The 18,264-nt window shown below is 38.1% G+C and overlaps 1 long non-coding RNA gene across 1 annotated transcript in view; it reads right to left on the bottom strand.

Moving 5' to 3' along the window:
- LOC137622100 (uncharacterized) overlaps window positions 1-18,264 on the bottom strand; it is a 156,506-nt gene that overhangs the window by 30,674 nt on the left and 107,568 nt on the right. The window contains exon 2 of the long non-coding RNA XR_011040362.1: window positions 8,525-8,665. This is a non-coding gene — a long non-coding RNA (uncharacterized lncRNA). The remainder of the gene's footprint in view (window positions 1-8,524; window positions 8,666-18,264) is intronic.

Genomic DNA, 18,264 nt, shown 5'->3' with positions numbered 1-18,264 from the left:
GAATATATATATTTACTCAGGAAGATCAGATACAGTTGGAAGAGAAGGGGTAGGAATGATGATTACACCAAGAGCAGAAAAGGCATTAACCGAGTAGAAAGCTGTAAATAGTAGATTGTTACTACCATAGTTCAAATCACAGCAGTGCAATATGAGTATTATAGTTTGTTATGCCCCAACAAATGATTCCCCTAAAGAAAGGAAAGATGAATACTATAAAAAAATGCAGAGGATAATAGATGAGATCCCTGAGAAAGATATAAAAATTGTAATTTGCGACTTCAATGCTAAAGTTGGAAGAAATAATCAGGGGATAGAGAATGTGATGGGTGTCAAGGGTCTTGGCGAAGTTGAGAATGAAAATGGAGCACACTTCATGAGTTTCTGTTCAGCAAACAATCTTGTCATTAGAGGTACTCTGTTCCAACATAAGAATATCCACAAGTATACATGGACTTCACCATGTGGCAATTACAAAAATCAGATAGATCACATTGCCATTAATAAAGAGAGAAAGAGAACTCTGAGAAATGTAAGAAACTATAGAGGTGCAGATATTGGTAGTGATCACCAGCTCCTCATTGCCACACTGAAATTAAAACTGAATGCACCAGACAGAGAGATAGATAGAATACCTAGGTTTGATACGACTAAGCTTCTAGAGGAAGAGCACAGAGACATGTGCAATTGAATGTAGGAATCGATTTTCAGTCTTAGGAGACTTTAAGAGACAAATAACAGACAATTAATGAAGAATGGTGTGATATTAAGAACATATATCAGTCAGCTGGCAGTGAAGTCTTGGGACAAACAGTTACAAAGAGAAAGCCATGGATATCGAATGATACTTGGGATACTATAAAAAGGAGACAAAGACAGAAATTAATTGTTGAAAGTTTTCAAGTAATGAAAATTACAAGGTAGAGCATGCTAAGTATTCCAGTATCGACAGGGAGGTCAAAAGAAAAGCCATGAATGACTGGAGAGAGTATATAGACAGTAAAGCAGATGAGGCCAACAAAGCTATGAATTCAGGAAGTGGCTATGGTGTGAGAATTGCTCATAGAATTATTAATGAAATCTCGACTGGGGCAAAGAAGAAGCATATGACCACCAAAAAGAGAGATGACTCTAATATAGCAACAGAAGATGAAGAAAGACAACGTTGGATGGAACACTTTAGTGAAGTTATGAATAGGCTGATGAAGACCTTGATGTGCCCATGAATGAATTCAGTGTGTTTGAAGTTGAAGCTATCCTCAAAAAACTAAAGAGATGGAAAGCCCCGGGATACGATGGATTAACTGCCGAGACGATACTGGCCGAAAATGAAGCGACTCCCAGACTAATAACAAGATTATTTGGTAGAATGTGGCATGAAAAGGCTAAACCTGATGAATGGGAGTTAGGAGTGTTGGTGAAAATAGCTAAAAAGGGAGACCTGACTGATTGCAATAATTACAGAGGCAAAACACTTACGTCAGTTAGTATGAAAATATATGGTCTGCTTATTCTTAAGAGACTGGAGAGAAAGATTGATGAAAAGCTGAAAGATGAACAAGCAGGATTTAGAAAAGGTAGAAGTTGCACTGACAAAATCTTTATTTTGAGACATGTTGTACAGCAATGCGTAAAATATAGAAATCCCCTTTTGATGGTATTTGTGGACTATGAAAAAGCATTTGATAGTGTGCATCGGCCAATTTTGTGGAGAATCCTGCGTCATTATGGAATTCCTCTTAAATATGTAAATTTGATTAAGTCTGTTCATGAGCATAGCAAGTGCAAAGTTAATGTTAATGAAGTCTTATCAAGTGAGTTTCCAGTGAACAGCTGAGTACTCCAAGGGAATGTGTTGTCACCTAGGTTGTTTATCCTCCTCATGGACTTTGTAATGTGTAGAACAGGCAGAGATGGTCGAGAAGGATCACACTGGACTGGTGATATGAATTTAGCAGACCTACAGTATGCCGATGATGCTGTCCTTCTTAGCAGAACACCACAGGATTTGCAAAGCTTGCTTACCAGAATGCATGAAATATCATTGAGGTTGGGCTGAAGATAAATAGAAGAAAGACAGAGATGATGAGAACAAAGTATGCAATGGTCGATGAAATATCGTAGGAAGGAAAAAGGATTATGAGGTAGAATCATTCAAGTATTTAGGAACAATGATCTCCAATACAAGTCCTCTAGAATTAGAGTTTAGTGAAAGATTGAAAAAAGCAAATCAGACAATGGCTAGCTAAAGTAAAATTTGGAAATCAGATCGCTTAAAATATCATATAAAAATCAGACTATATTTCAGTTTAGTGAGATTGGTGTTACTCTTTGGACATGAGTCATGGTATGACAATGAAACAATCTCCAATAGATTTAGTAGATTTGAGAATAAAGCCCTCAGAAGGATAATGGGAATTAAATGTGGATGAGATCATGATGAGGGGTAGATGGAGATGGTTTGGGCATGCTCTTCACACTCCCCAAGAGAGATTGGTTCACCAAACGTTTAACTGGGCTCCACAAGGCACTAAAAGAACTGTCTTGAGCTTTTAATTCAATACTTATCCATTCATCATCTCCTACTTCGCACTTTATGGTCCTAAGCCATGTGGGCCTGGGTCTTCCAATACTTCTAGTGACTTGTGGAGCCCACTTAAACGTAGGTGAACTAATCTCTCTTGGGGAGTGCGAAGAGCATGCCCAAACCATCTCCATCTAGTCCTTATCATGATCTCATCCACATATGGTACTAGAGTAATCTCTCTTTTAGTTTCATTTCTAAACCTGTCCTGTTTGAGTTTTTGTGGCGTTCTTCTTCGGAAGTCACTGTATACAAACTCAATGATTGTTTAATAAAGTTCAGCTACATTCGCCTCGCCTCTCAGTTAGCACCTAACTGGCGCCTCACACATTCATGACCACCAGAGTGACCAGCTCCCTCCCGCTTTCCCCTCTAACTACTGTGTCTTACCGTTTGATGATGCCGCATTCCAACACTGACTCGCCTATCAATGCCAAATCCATGAAACTGCCGTCTTTTGCCAGTAGAGGCATTTTCCTGACTCAATCAAGCACCAAAGCAGACAACGTTCTCAGAGCAATCCTCAAGCAAGGGGACAACTCAATAACGTACGATCCCCTTAAAACATACTTCCTGAAGCAGTATTCGCTATCGCCAATTACCCACATAGCAAAACTTTTTCAGCTCTCTCAACAACCATTGGGAAACCAGAAAGCTTTATTCGCCCTCCGGGAAATGATTACCAGTATCGCTCGCTTGCACCCAGCCACATACAGCTCTCCTCCTGAGGTGAACCTACTTTATGCCCTTTAGGTACGATGCTCATCCGGACCAGAACGAGCTGCCACACCCAATGTCGATATTTTGTTTATGAAGGACCTGAAGACCAAAATCGATGCCCTAATGGACAGCCATTTCCCCACCTTCAAGACCTCTGTTAACACCGCCACTCCTGGCGGACATCGACCAAAACTGACATGCATGCTGTAGGAGACACACGGTCCTTGACCTGGTGTAGCGTCCACACAGCCATCCACCACTCACCCACGCCCCAACTGACGACCTCTACACCCATTTACTGATGCCCATTAGCCTCAGTTACGCTACTATCACTCAAAATTCAAGACTGCTGCAAAGAAATGTGCGAATGGCTGTCAGTGGCCAAAAGACATGTAAGTAGACAATCAATTGAGGCAGTGGCCTCCCCTGTCACTAATCTTTACTTTTTACATGGTGCAGGTACAGGCGTGCAATGTTTGGGAGACACAGGTGCTTGCCATTCTCCTCTGCCAAGGCCACTCTCCCGAGCACAACATAGCCTGTCTATATCTGCTGACGTCCACCTGGTAGCTGCCAACGGATCTGCGATACTCACCTATAGGTATGAGAACCTCACATTATCATTTGCAACCACCAGTGCTGAAATCACACTGCCAATCCTCAGTGCAGCTTTCCTTTAGCATTTCCACTCAATGGTCTATGTTGTTCAACAACGGCTAGTAGATGCTGAATTTTACTCGTCAATACCTCTCCGACCAGCCGCCTCCAACTTCACTCTCTACATCTTCGCACCTACAGATGCCTAGGCTCACCTACTCATGTCGTACCCGAACGTTTTCCATCCAAAACTTTGTCAAACAACCAAGGTTCCTCCCAACATGGTATTCATCACCATACAAAGACGGCGAGAACCCCAATATTCGCCAGATTCAGGCAGCGGATTGCTTAGATGCTGCTAAACAAACATTAGCCAAAATGGAAAAAATGGGCCTTTGCCAAAAGGCATCAAGCCCAGGGTCGTCAACCTTACACACTGTTCTGAAGGAAGATGGCTCTCTGTGTCCGTATGAGGATTGCAGGGGCCTGAACATGCAGACAGAACCACGTCACTACCCCTTCCCAAACATCACCAATGTGACCTCCTACTTGCACAAAGTGAAGGTTTTCTCTACGATCAGCCTCCTGAAGGGGTATTATCAGGTACCCATTAGCCCAGAAGTCATCACAAACCCGCTATTACCACCACCCCCCCTTTGGTACATACACCTTCAATTACTCCTGTTTTGGCCTTCGTAATGATGGGGCCCCATTTCAATGTCTCATGGATAGCATCTTGGGGACTTTCCCTTCTGTGTATGTTATGTGGACGGCATAAATTTTGTTCTTTTCCTCTAGAAAGGAACACATCCATCACCTACGCATTGTTTTCGACCACCTACAACAGAACAGCCTTGTAGTCCAATACGACGAGTGTACCTTTGGCACCAACGAAGTATTATTCCTAGGGCACCGCATCACTCCTGGAGGAGTCCCCCCCCCCCCCTCCCTCAGTAGGTACCAGCCATTCGAAAATTCCCCACGCCCTCGACCACCAAAGTACTGAAAGAATTCTTGGGCATGATGAACTATTATCACCATTTCTTGCTAGCCAATGCCGCTACTCTTGCCCCCCCCCCCCCCTATGCTTCCCTCAAGGAAAAGCCGAAAGACCTGAAGTGGGGTTTCCTTCAAAAGGCGGCCATCTGCAACGCAAACAATGCCCTATCAATCACTGCTGCTCTACCTTTTCCTGTACCACATGCATCTCTCTTTCTCTCCACTGATGCCAGCGACATCACTATTGGTGCAGTACTCAAGCAAGTGGTTGATGACTCACCCTGCCCATTGGCCTTCTTCAGTAGAAAACCGACACTGCTCTGCCTTGGCTGAATACAACTGCCCCCTTTAACACACCCCTGGGAAAATCAATCCTGTTGCCGATGCTCTGTCAAGAAAAACATTGGCCACCATTCATCTGGGATTAGATTACAACGTCTTGGCAGAAGCCCAACGTAAAGATCCAGAGTACCAAGCATGTAGGACCATCTCTCCGTTGGAAAGACATCCTGCTCAACCACTCCATCGTCACCCTCCTCTGTGACCTCAATACTGGTAGACCTAGACTGTGGAAACCTGCTTCCATGCACCAACAGGCGATTGATTTCATTCATGGCTTTCCACATCCCTCGAGCCTATCTACTGCACAGCTACTGAAGATAAAGTTCATTTGGTTCGGTGTTACTAAGGATGCTGAGGATTGGGTCTGTGCTTAAACTTCATGCCAAACTTCAAATGTACATCGACACACGTATTCAGGAGTGGGCACCTTTCCTCAAACTCAGCAGCACTTTACCCACATTCACGTCGACATAGTTGGGCCACTACCCTCATCACAAGGACATCGTTACTTGTTTACTGTCATCAACCCCTCCACTCCATGTCCTGAAGCCTTTCCCACGGAAATTGCAACGTCCGCCTCTCAGAGTGGATAGCGAGATTTGGTATCCTGGAGTATATTATTTCTGACAGGGGTACCATTTTCACCTTTCAATTGTGTACATCTTTGGCAAATCTCCTGGGAAGTACTCTCTATCAGACAACCACCTATAACCCTGCTGCCAACCAAATGGTAAAACGTTTCCATCACACCCTCAAAGCAACTTAGGTGTCCCGCTGCAAGGACTCTAACTGGTTTACTTAGCTTCCCTGGGTTCTCCTGGGACTAAGAACTACTCCTAAAGACGACCTGGATGTCTCAGCAGCTGAAATGGTGTATGGTAACCCGTTGGTCGTTCTTGCCAAATTTTTCCTATTAACAACCTCCTCCAACAATCTCCAGCACCTATGTCATGTCATGGGACAATTTACTACATGCCACCAGATTTACAAGCCCCAGCAAAGCAACATATACTGACAGATTTGCACAAGGCATCGTACGTTTTCCTGCACAACGACACCAGCAAACCACCACTAACGGGCCCTTTCCTTGTAATCCGTTGAAAAACAAAGGCGTTCTTACAACATTCATGGTAAAGAAGACTGGGTGTCCAATGATCGTCTTAATGCTGCGTATCTCCAGCAAGATGACCAGCTACAGTTCGCCTCTCAAGAGCAGGGAGCCTCATTTCACGTGTATGTCTGTTTTAGGGGGGAGCCATGTACCCAACGTGTTTCATACATGCTCGTACACTTTTTTATCTTATCATTCGTTCTGCCCAGTACTGTTAATAGATCAACTTGCGTTAACATGCTAGATCATGCCCTATCATGTTTGAATTTTTGTGACGTTCTTCCAAGGAAGTCGCTGTATATAAACTCAATGATTGTTTAATAAAGTTCAGTTGTATTCATCTTGCCTCTCAGTTATCACCTAACTGGCGTCTCACACGATACTATACGTGCCCAACATCTGGGGCAACATAAAAAACGAGTAGCCGTAATTAACAAACTATCGTTTTTCCACCCTGGGATGACAAGTTATGTAAATCAAATTAACCTCATGAAAACGAAGATTATTACAAGCACGGGGTAAATCTAAACAAACTAAAAACAGCGCTGGAAAACACCAGCAAGTAATCCGGGAACTACTACTACTACTACTTTCCCTACTATTAAAATCAAACCAAATCATAACGAATGAAAATCCCTTTTTGTCTACATTTCTTAAAAAATCATTGCCCTGGACACCAACACAAGAATAAAAATATCGAACAAAACAATTTGGTTCATTAAAAGATCTAAACAAAATATAAGTCAGATGGGGTAGGTGACCGGCATCATAAATATTTTGTGGTGTTATAAAAGGGAAAAACTAGTTCTAATAGACATGTCGCTGTAAATAGAGACAATTAAAAGAGCTGATGATCATTATGAATCATATAAATAACTACAGAAGTTTTATCTTTTTTTTTTGACATTTGTGTATTACACATAACTGCACTCTACTTACAGCACCTATGGTTAGTCATTATTACATTAGATTAGCAATGCCTTGTGCTAGCAATGTCTCTTTCCTTAGTATAGACTCAAAACGAAAAATAATACAGAGAAATGAATTAATCCCTTTTAGAGGAGTATGTAGCTTCTGCATGTAGTTAAGAAGCTACATACTCCTGATGAAGGAGCCGGGGTAGGTCAAGAGCCATCCTTGTTCTGTATGCTTGAGCACAATCACAAGGACACTAATTTCTAAGTCTACGCAATAGGTCATCATACCACTAAGACTTGAGGCGTCTGAAATTCAAGTGTCCTTCTAAGCCTCTTATTTAATTCTAGTCAACTTGAGATCTGCACTGTTGGAAAGAGACCAAAACTTGCCCTTTTCTACCTATAGTCAAGTAAACATACAGAGGAAAAGGGTAGGGCTTAAACTCAATAGATATGATAGATTGGATTTTTAAAGAACAGACGCTTAAGAGGCTGGAAAACCAGGACCAAGAATGCTAACAATCTTATGCGTTTTTAATAAAACCTGGCATTCCCATATTTATTCACATGCTCCCACGTAGAAGTCGATACACTATTGCTATTGTTGTTTCATTGTGTTTATCATTATCGTTACTATCATTACCAATATTATTATCAGTACTATTCACAATAAGCAATTTTTCAAACAGAACAAACCTGGAAGGCCAGGGAAGCTTAAAAGCAAGTTTTCACAGATCAAAATGTTCATATGTGTATGAGTTAAACGGAAAATGGATAGCCATAACTCTGTCGATAAATAAAAATATAACATAAAGCAGAATAACATACAACTAATCACACAACACCTAAATCAGAAAATTCTATCAATGAACTGACTAAACAATGTTTCTTAATGTCAGTTTTCATTTCTTTGCTTTCCTTTATCAGAGAACAATTTGCATAACAGAAATAAGCTTACAATGAAGATTAAAGTAACAATGCAAAACTGATTAGGCTATCTATAGCAAAGCTGTTTCCTACCAGATCCCAGGAGGCCCTTAAATTAAAAAAAAAAACGAAGTTTACAAAGACCAATTTGAGGTCATTATGAAAATATTTTTCCCACAAGAATCCCCAAGTAGGTCCTACAAAAAAAATCATCTTACTAGAGAACACTGTTGAAGTACTACAGATGGCAAAAATATGTTTCCTACTAAAAGACATTTTGGATTCCGATCGTCAAGTAATAAGAATATGCCACTGAAGAACACTTACTGCGGAAAGGAAGAAATTAGTCTGGTTTATTTTGCCTCAAAATTACAGCGTCCTCTCCCACTGGTCGTAATATTTTTTGCAAAAACACCAATTTCCAGTTGTTTTACGCCACACTTACATGTGTTCGTAGATTACACTTAACTGGAAATAATTAAAAATAAATTAAGTTTTTCATTTGTAAACAAAGAGAACAGAAAAAAAAATAAGGATCTAGTTAATCATTCACAAGAGTAAAAGTTTTCTCCTAAAAATGTTATATCAAGTATTTAACCAATAATCTTAATGTTGTAAATACTTGCATCTTTTATCAAATATTCACAAATTCATTAGTAAGAACTCTTCAAAATATATCTTAATTGAACTACCTTCTAAATACTGACGTTGAGTAAAATGGTTGAGGGGAGTGCTTTCACTAGAACAATACATTTTTAACAGCAAAAACACAACAGAAAAATTTACAAAATATAACTAACCATCAGAAGCAATCAACAATGATCGTTTGCTTCCACAATATGAGGGGGAGAGGTTACAGTATTACAGGATTGTATTATTACATGACGATAGTAAACGATATGATCAAAAGACTAAATTACGGGTAAAATTAGTGATGTAATGATCAAGAGTAAAATGACATTGAATTAAAAATGCCGGAATGGTTAAAGTCTTCAACTTGCATCTAATTAAGAGGTTTGCCATAAATGAGTCACTTTTCACTTCAAAGACTACAAACTGGATAAAAACAAACAGAATAAAAATGTTCTGACCAAATTATATCAAATTCCAGTCAATACGACCAAAGCCAACACACAAGGATCCTAAAGAGAGAAATGAAATATTCAGGAACGTTTGCAAAATGACCAGTGGATGCAATTGATCAAGAGAACGCCAAACAAATGCATCATAGAAACGAAACAAATACATCATGGAGGTAAAAACAATGAGACAAGAGCTAACAAAGAGTTAACCAAAAATGGCATTTCTTTCAGGGGAACGTTTATGAAGCTATTGAGTGACTGAATCGAAGGAATAAAAGCCTATTGTTTTTAACTGGTCGTTTTTGTGGAGAATGTAGGAGGGGGAAAACTCTGAGAATTTTTTTCGCCTTTTAACAAAAGGTCTTTTAATCTATTACGTGTCAGTTGATTGGAAATGAGGTCGAAAAATGGCTTGCATATGGGGAAAGGAGAATCGAAGATAAGATCAGTGTAGAAAAGGTCCAAGGCTTCAACCTCTTCTTATATTAAAACGAAAGGCTCATTAACACCTCATGTGCCACCTTACAACCATACGCATGTATTTAAAAACTTTTTACTACCTAAAAACATTTCCCGATTAAAAATTTATTACAGGGAATAGATACAGTCAACAATTATATATTTGTGTAATTGCACAAGGTCAGCATTGACATCCAAATATATGCTCATCGAACTAATTGAATATTGAATAAAAAAGATTATTCCTTGGACTATAATTACACTTGTGCACACAGGCAAATTATTAAAAGTTCTAATACCAAAATTTTACCTCAGAGTCTACTTGTATACTTTCATTCGTCTTATTTCAAAGTGTTTTCATTCTTGCATCATCCATTGAATTACAATGATTTAACTAATTAGTTTCAATTAATTTGCATTAACTACAATGATTTAACTAATTACTTTCAATTAATTTGTATTAACTTTCATAAGAAGACCTGATGATGGGGGGATAATAGCTATATATATATATATATATATATATATATATATATATATATATATATATAATATATATATATAATTATATATATACATCTATATACTGTATATACACTATATATATATATATATATATATATATATATATATATATATATATATATATATATATATATATATAATATATATATATATATATATATATATATATATATAAATATGTATATATAATAAATAATATATATATATATAATATATATATATATTTTATATATATATACAAATAATCCATACATATATATAATATATATATACATATATATATATATATATATATATATATATATAAGATAAATTTTACACATTTGGACGTGTTTTTCATATTCAAATAAGCCATATATTTTTTATTCATTAATGTCTGGATTCTTTTAACAACCTCGGGAGCAGAGCCCCAGGGGAAATCACACAAACACAAGAGCTTCAGACTGGCCCAACACTTGAGAATAGTTCCGCCAATAAGGTCCAAACCATCTTCGGGATGGCTAAGATCATCCAATACTCTCACATATAGCTTTGAGCATAAACACCTCCCAACCGTGACACCTTTCCCATTCATCAAAGCAGGCAGCAATACTGGATGTAGAAACATCCACCCAAGTGGCAATAACAGATGTAGAAACATCTACGCCATAAAAAAAAAACATGCATATATATGTAAATATATACACATATAAATATGGGAAATTTTACTCATAGGGTTGGGACAGCAACATGAAAGAGAGTTTATAATATTAGGAGAAGGTTGAAGTAATATAAAGAGGAAGAAAAAGATGAGAAAGAGAGAAATTTAGATTCCAATTGGGGAGCAATTTCCCCAAGTTCGAAAGCCCTCTTGCCCGTTGCCAAGTTTCAGCACGGGAATAAAATGCCGTGCTGAAGCTCAATGACTTCATCAAGGCATTCTCTCAATAAGAGGGTGTGGGCCAAAGAACAATGGGCATCTGTTGACTTGCAAATTGTTAATGGCCATTTTAACAAGATTTCATCCAGGGAACAATTTATATCTTCTCTGTAGGCTTCTTTATCCTGAACTTCTAATTCTGCAATTAATGAATTTACTATACTATTCTGCAATATGTTACGAAGACAGGACAAAATTGGAGGTATCTAGGTGTCTTGGAATAGATGGGCAGAATTTGAAATCACATAGTGAATACAAAATAGTTTGGGGACTGTTTCAATCAGAAAGGATAGCACTCCACTGTGGGCTATTTTCTGCCCCTATCAATTGAGGATTTCCTGTCGGAATCATTAGCTCCACGTGTCCAGCTTTGAATACCTAATCATATTCATTGCCCCTGTTCCCCATTTTGTCCACAGGCGAAAATGATCACTATAAACAACTGGTAATAAGTAACAATCGTATCGGTATAAAAAAAAAAAAAAAAAAAATGTGCTACGCGCTTAGCAGAACAATTTAATTCTCAACTTCAAAAGTTCATTATTTAGTCCTTTATGGTCGACCAGAATCAAGATGTCTGAAATACAGCAGGATCAGAACAGATATGTTCCAATCAATACATCTCTACTTGACTCTCTATTGGGGGTAGAATTTTGCTGTCATTACCTGTTTTAGTAGGTAGTAGGTTGGCCAGGCCACCAGCCACCCATTGAGATACTACCACTAGAGAGTTATTGGATCATTAAACTGGCCAAACAGTAATGTATTGGATCCCTCTCTCCGGTTACGGCTTATTCTATCTTTGTATACACATACACCGAATACTCTGGCCTATTCCTTACCGATTCTCGTTTCTCCTCATACACTTGAAAACAATGATATTACCAAACAATTCTTCACCCAAGGGGTTAACTACTGTACTGTAATTGTTCAGTGTATTTTCCTCTTGGTAAGGGCAGAAGAGACTCTTTAGCTATGGTTATCATCTCTACTAGGAGAAGGACACTCTAAAATTGAACCATTGTCCTATAGTCTTGGGTAGTGCCATAGCCTCTGTACAATGGTCTTCCACTGTTTCGGGTTGAGAGTTTTCTTGCTTGAGGGTACACTCGGGCACACTATTCTATCTTAATTTTTTTTTCTTCTTCCTCTTGTTTTTTTTTTTAAATTGTGTATTGGGCAGGCTTAATTGAAGGGACATGGATGCCTGGTGGTTTATCAAGAGGTTGTCTTTTCCTTATCTGATTCTTTTTCTTCTCAAAACCATCCTTACTGTCGTCCCTTCAGTTGAAGTGGCTATCCTGGGGGGTATTTAACCTTGCATGGTGTATCGGCTCTTCCATGTTAACGAGTTTTTCCAACTTTTTTCTATAGTCTATGGGTTTGATTAATCACTTATTTATATTTCTGTACATATTGCTTTTGCTATAATTCTTGTTAATCTATTTTCAAGTATGATGTCTCTTTTTTAATTGACACTAATTCTTAGGCTGTCTGGAGACATTGAGCAAAATCCAGGACCAATACATCATAGATTTCACCAATGTCGGCTAATGGATTGCAATATTCGTGGTCTTCATGTAAATATTCAAGACCTTACAGTTGTGTCCAGAGAGTATGATATTCTTTTGTGCTCAGAAACTTTGGTTTCTAATATGAGGCACTCATCTGAGCTCCTTATAACTGGTTTTAAGAAACCAGTAATATTGAAACGTGATGCTATCCCTAGGGCTAAGGGAATGGTGGTGTATATTAGAACCGAGTACCCTGCTTCTCATAAGTCCTGCTAGGAATGTAGATGTTATGAGATTCAGGTAATAAAAGTTTGTGGCAGGCATAACAACTTTTATTTGCGTTCGATCTACCAGAATCCAGACATGGATGAATCTATCTTCGATTGTCTTCTAACCATTATGGCTAAGATACAAGAAGATGATAGAAAGGCTTTTTTTGTCTTTGTTGGTGATTTATATGCTCACCATAGGGAGTGGTTGAGTTCTATCTCTCCTACCGATCGCCTAGGCTTAAGAGATTTAGATTTTGCCTCTGAATCAGGCTGTGAGAAAATCATGAGTGAAGCTACTCACAGGTCTGGTAATTGCTTGAACCTACTATACACTAACTCCCCTGGCGTTATAACATGCAAGGTTGGTTCTCCAGTCGGGACATCTGATCATGCCTTGATTTCATTAGTAGTGAAGACTGAGCAGCCTGTCCCTGATGTATCACACTTTGTTAAAATTTATATGAAATCTCAAGCAGACTGGAATGGGATTTTGCATGATCTTTTGTGCATGAATTAGTCACAATTATATAGTAGTGTTGATCCTGTTGTCCCTTTGTATGAGAATCTAGTCAACATAATAGATAAGTGTATCCCTCCTCGTGTGCTAAGGTACCGAGTGAAGGACAAACCGTGGTTCAATGATGATTATAGAAATGCTTATTTGGAGAAGCAGGAGGCGTATTATCTTTGGAAGGATAACAGATCAGATTTGGCCTGGAATAACTATACTCACGTTAGAGATTTTGCTCAGAGATTTTATGCTTCAACTGAAAAGGAATATAATTTAACCATAAAAGAAACCCTTTCTGGTACAACAAGAACATAAATGGTGGTCTACTCTTAAATCTACTCTCTTATGTGTAGATGCAACAGTTCCTCCTTTACTTAAACGAAATGGCTCAGTCACTCATTGTCCAAAGGAAAAGGCAACCCTTTTGGCTGGTATTTTTGACAGTAAACAGAGTAATTATTATCATTATTATTATTATTATTATTATTATTATTATTATTAGACAAGCTACAACCCTAGTTGGAAAAGCAAGATGCTATAAGCCCAGGGGCTCTATTAGGTTAACTTAAAATTATTTTTGTTTTATTTAAATCAGCCTTGATTTCTTTTAGGTTTGAAGTATTTTCATTGAGTTTGTTTACTATGGTGTTAATGTAAGTTAAGTTGCTCTACGATTGTTGGATAGTGTTTTTGCGCCTCCTCCTCCTCCTCCTTTGTGTATTAGTGAACTATCGTTTTAACAATTGTTATTCTTTTTGCTTTGAGTGTTGACAAATGCTGGGAAGATGATGAGTAGACATGGTCGACCGGTGAATGCAGTTCGGGTCTTGACAAGCTCTCACCAACACTATTTCCCGTCTCAGCATTCATTGTGACTTGGAGGACGACTTTGGCTATTACCTTCGCACTTCTGTTGAGTGTCTAGCAGATGCTCTGTCATGTACGACGGTAGTTTTCTGCCACTTGTTCCCGTCGGAGGATTTGTACGGGATTTGTGTCGACGCTGTTTTCCGACACTGAATTTGGATTTTACAAGCCGTATTCATCCAGTCCAGCTGTGTTCGGGTGTGAGAGCAAACTGGCTCGTGAGGTGATACGAAGGAAGTCTGACGCCAGGTAAGACGAATTATCGTTCCTCTTGTATAAGGAAGTGTGTTGCCCTTCAATGCCTGGCGTACAGTTTTACCCTTCCGTTTAGCGGCTTGATGAACTAAGTACGGCCCTGTATTCAACTTGTCTTCTGTACTTCACATGAGGTGAAGTTGTGTATATTGTTAATTTTATCTAATTCTATATGTACGAGTTTTATTGTTATATGTTGTGCATCTATGTTTAATTCAGCATTGTTTAGTTTTGTAAGGTAGGTAGGAATATTAAGGTTTTCATTGTTTTCATCTACTTCCTACTACCTTATTATTATTAGGATTATTGATTATTCCCCTGTTTGGATCCACTTTGCTATTATTAAATGTTTTCTCTATTATGATTTTCTTCTCTTTGGGGTTTAGTATATTAGCTTTAGGTTTTTCTTGTGAGTTTCGAGAATTATATTTTATTTCTTTTAAGTGTTGTGTATAATTAAGTGCATTTAATCTCACAAGGTTGATTTAAGTTAATATTTTTGTTTATAATAAATATTGTTAAGTTTTCTTGGGTCTTTGTTTTCGTCTTTCCTTACCCCTGAAGTACATTTACCGACTGCTATCCTTGAGAATGTAAACATCTTAAAAGAACCTACGTTACAACGAGAGAGGTTGTAACAGGCTCCAATAGGGAAAAATAGCCCAGTGAGGAAAGGAAAAAAGGAAATAAATAAATGATGAGATTAATTAACAATATATTATTCTAAAAACAGTAACAGCATCAAAACAGATATGTCCTATATAAACTATTAACAATGTCAAAAACAGATATGTCATATATAAACTATAAAAAGACTATGTCAGCCTGGTCAACATAAAAACATTTGCTTCAACTTTGAACTTTTGAAGTTCTACTGATTCAACTACCTGATTAGGAAGATCATTCCACAACTTGGTAACAGCTGGAATAAAGCTTTAAGAATACTGAGTAGTATTGAGCCTCATGATGGAGAACGCCTGGCTATTAGAATTAACTGCCTGCCTAGTACTACAAACAGGAAAGAAGTCCAGGGAGATTTGATTGTAAAGGATAGTCAGAGTTATGAAAAATCTTATGCAACATGCATGATGAACTAATTGAACGACGGTGCCATGGATTACTATCTAGATAAGGAATAAGAAATTTAATAGACCGTAAGTTTCTGTCCAACAAATTAAGATGAGAATCAGCAGCTGAAGACCATACAGGAGAACAATACTCAAAACAAGGTAGAATGAAAGAATTAAAACACTTCTTCAGAATAGATTGATCATCGAAAATCTTGTAAGACTTTCTCAATAAGTCCATTTTTTTGTGCAATTGAACAAGACATAGACCTAATGTGTTTCTCAAAAGTAAATTTGCTGTCGAGAATCACACCAAAAATTTTAAAAGAGTCATAAAAATTTAAAGAAACATTATCAATACTGAGATCCGGATGTTGAGGAGCCACCGTCCTTGACCTACTTACAATCATACTTCAAGTTTTGTTAGGATTCCCATAATTTGCACCATGCACTAATTTTAGCTAAATCTTTATTGAGGGATTCACCAACCCCAGATCTACATTCAAGGGATGAAATTGATGCAAAGAGAGTAGCATCATCTGCATATGTAACAAGCTTGTTTTCTAGGCCCCACCACATGTCATGTGTATATAGTATGAAAAGTAATGGCCCAAGAACACTACCCTGTAGACCACCGGATATCACATTCCTATACTCACTATGGGGCCCATCAACAACTACTCTTTGAGATCTATTACTTAAAAAATCAATAATAATGCTAAGAAACGACCCACCCACTCCCAACTGTTTGAGTTTGAAAACAAGAGCCTCAAGATTAACACGTTCAAAGGCAGCACTAAAATCAAGGCCCATCATACAAACTAAATGACCACAATCTAGGGATTTCTGTACAGCATTGGAGATTGTAAGAAGGGCATCATGTGCTCCAAGGCCTTTACGAAAACCAAATTGCAAACTAGGGAGTAGATGATTACCTTCAGCAAACCTATTAAGACGTTTTGCCAGAAGAGGTTCAAAAATTTTAGATAATATGGGAGTTAAGGAAATTGGGCGGTAATCAGTCGGACTTGAGCTACCACAAACACATTTACATAGAGGATTAACATTACCAATTCTCCAACAAGTGCTAAAACCTCCTCTTCTTGCTAACTTGCGCAAAATAACATAACTTGGGAGCAAAGAAATCTGCTGTCATTATAAAAAACAAAGAAAAAATATCATTTGGGTCTACACCTTCATAAGCATCAAGGTCCATCAACTGAGCTTTAATCTCACAAGATCGAAAAGGTAAACTAGTTAGTTTAGCCTCAGGAAAACAGGAATGAGGAAGTTCAAGTTTTTCATTACTCTGTTTACTGTCAAAAACATCAGCCAAAAGGGTTGCCTTTTCCTTTGGACAGTGAGTGACTGAGCCATCTGCTTCAAGTAAAGGAGGAACTGTTGCAACTACACCAAAGACTGCAGATTTAAGGGTAGACCACCATTTATGTTCCTGAGTTGTACCAGAAAGAGTTTCTTTTATGGTTAAATTGTACTCCTTTTCAGTTGAGGCATAAACTCTCTGAGCAAAAGCTCGAAGCTGAGTATAGTTGTTCCAGGTCAAATCTGATCTGTTACCCTTCCAAAGATGATAGGCCTCCTGCTTCTCCAAATAAGCACGTCTACAATCATCATTGAACCACAGTTTGTCCTTCACTCGGAAACTTAGCACCCGAAAAGGGATACGCTTACCAATTATGTTGACTAGATTCTCATTCAAAGGGACAACAGGATCTACACAACTATATAATTGTGACCAATTCAAGCACAAAAGATCATGCAAAATCCCATTCCAGTCTACTAGGGATTTCATACAAATTTTACATGAGTATGATATATCAGGGACAGGCTGCTCCTGATTCAGAAGCAAAGTCTAAAGCTCTTAAGCCATGGCAATCGGTAGGAGATATAGAACTTAACCACTCCCTATGATGAGCATTAAAATCACCAGCAAAGACAAAAGAAGCCTTTCTATCATCTTCTTGTATCTTGGCCATAATGGTAAGACAATCGAAGATAGAATCATCCATGTTTGGATTCCAGTAGATCGAACACAAATAAACGTTGTTATGCCTGCCACAAACTTTTATTACCTGAATCTCATGATATCCACATTGATAGCAGGACTTATCGAGAAGCAGGGTACTCGGTCCTAATATACACCGCCATTCCCCTGGACCTAGGGATGGCATCATGTTTCAACATTATTGGCTTCTTGAAACCAGTTATAAGGAGCGCAGATGAGTGTCTCATATTAGAAACCAAAGTTTCTGAGCACAAAAGAATATCATACTGTCTGGACGCAACTGTAAGGTCCTGGATATTTGCATGAAGACCACGAATATTGCAATACAGAAGACGACATTGACGAAATCTAGGACGTAATGGTCCCGATTTCGCTCAATGTCTCCAGACAGCACAAGAATTGATATAAATAAAAAAAGAGACATCACACTTAAAAACTAGATTAACAAGAATTATAAGAAAAACAATATTTACAGAATTATAAATAAAGTGATTGATGATACCCATAGACTATAGTAAAAAGAACTTGAACTTCCTCATTCCTGTTTTCCTGAGGCTAAACTGACTAGTT

Source organism: Palaemon carinicauda, chromosome 28 (assembly GCF_036898095.1).
Source record: "Palaemon carinicauda isolate YSFRI2023 chromosome 28, ASM3689809v2, whole genome shotgun sequence".
Lineage (NCBI taxonomy): Eukaryota > Metazoa > Arthropoda > Malacostraca > Decapoda > Palaemonidae > Palaemon > Palaemon carinicauda.
Note: the sequence above shows the minus strand (reverse complement) of the source record. Positions and strands in the feature narration are given on the sequence as shown.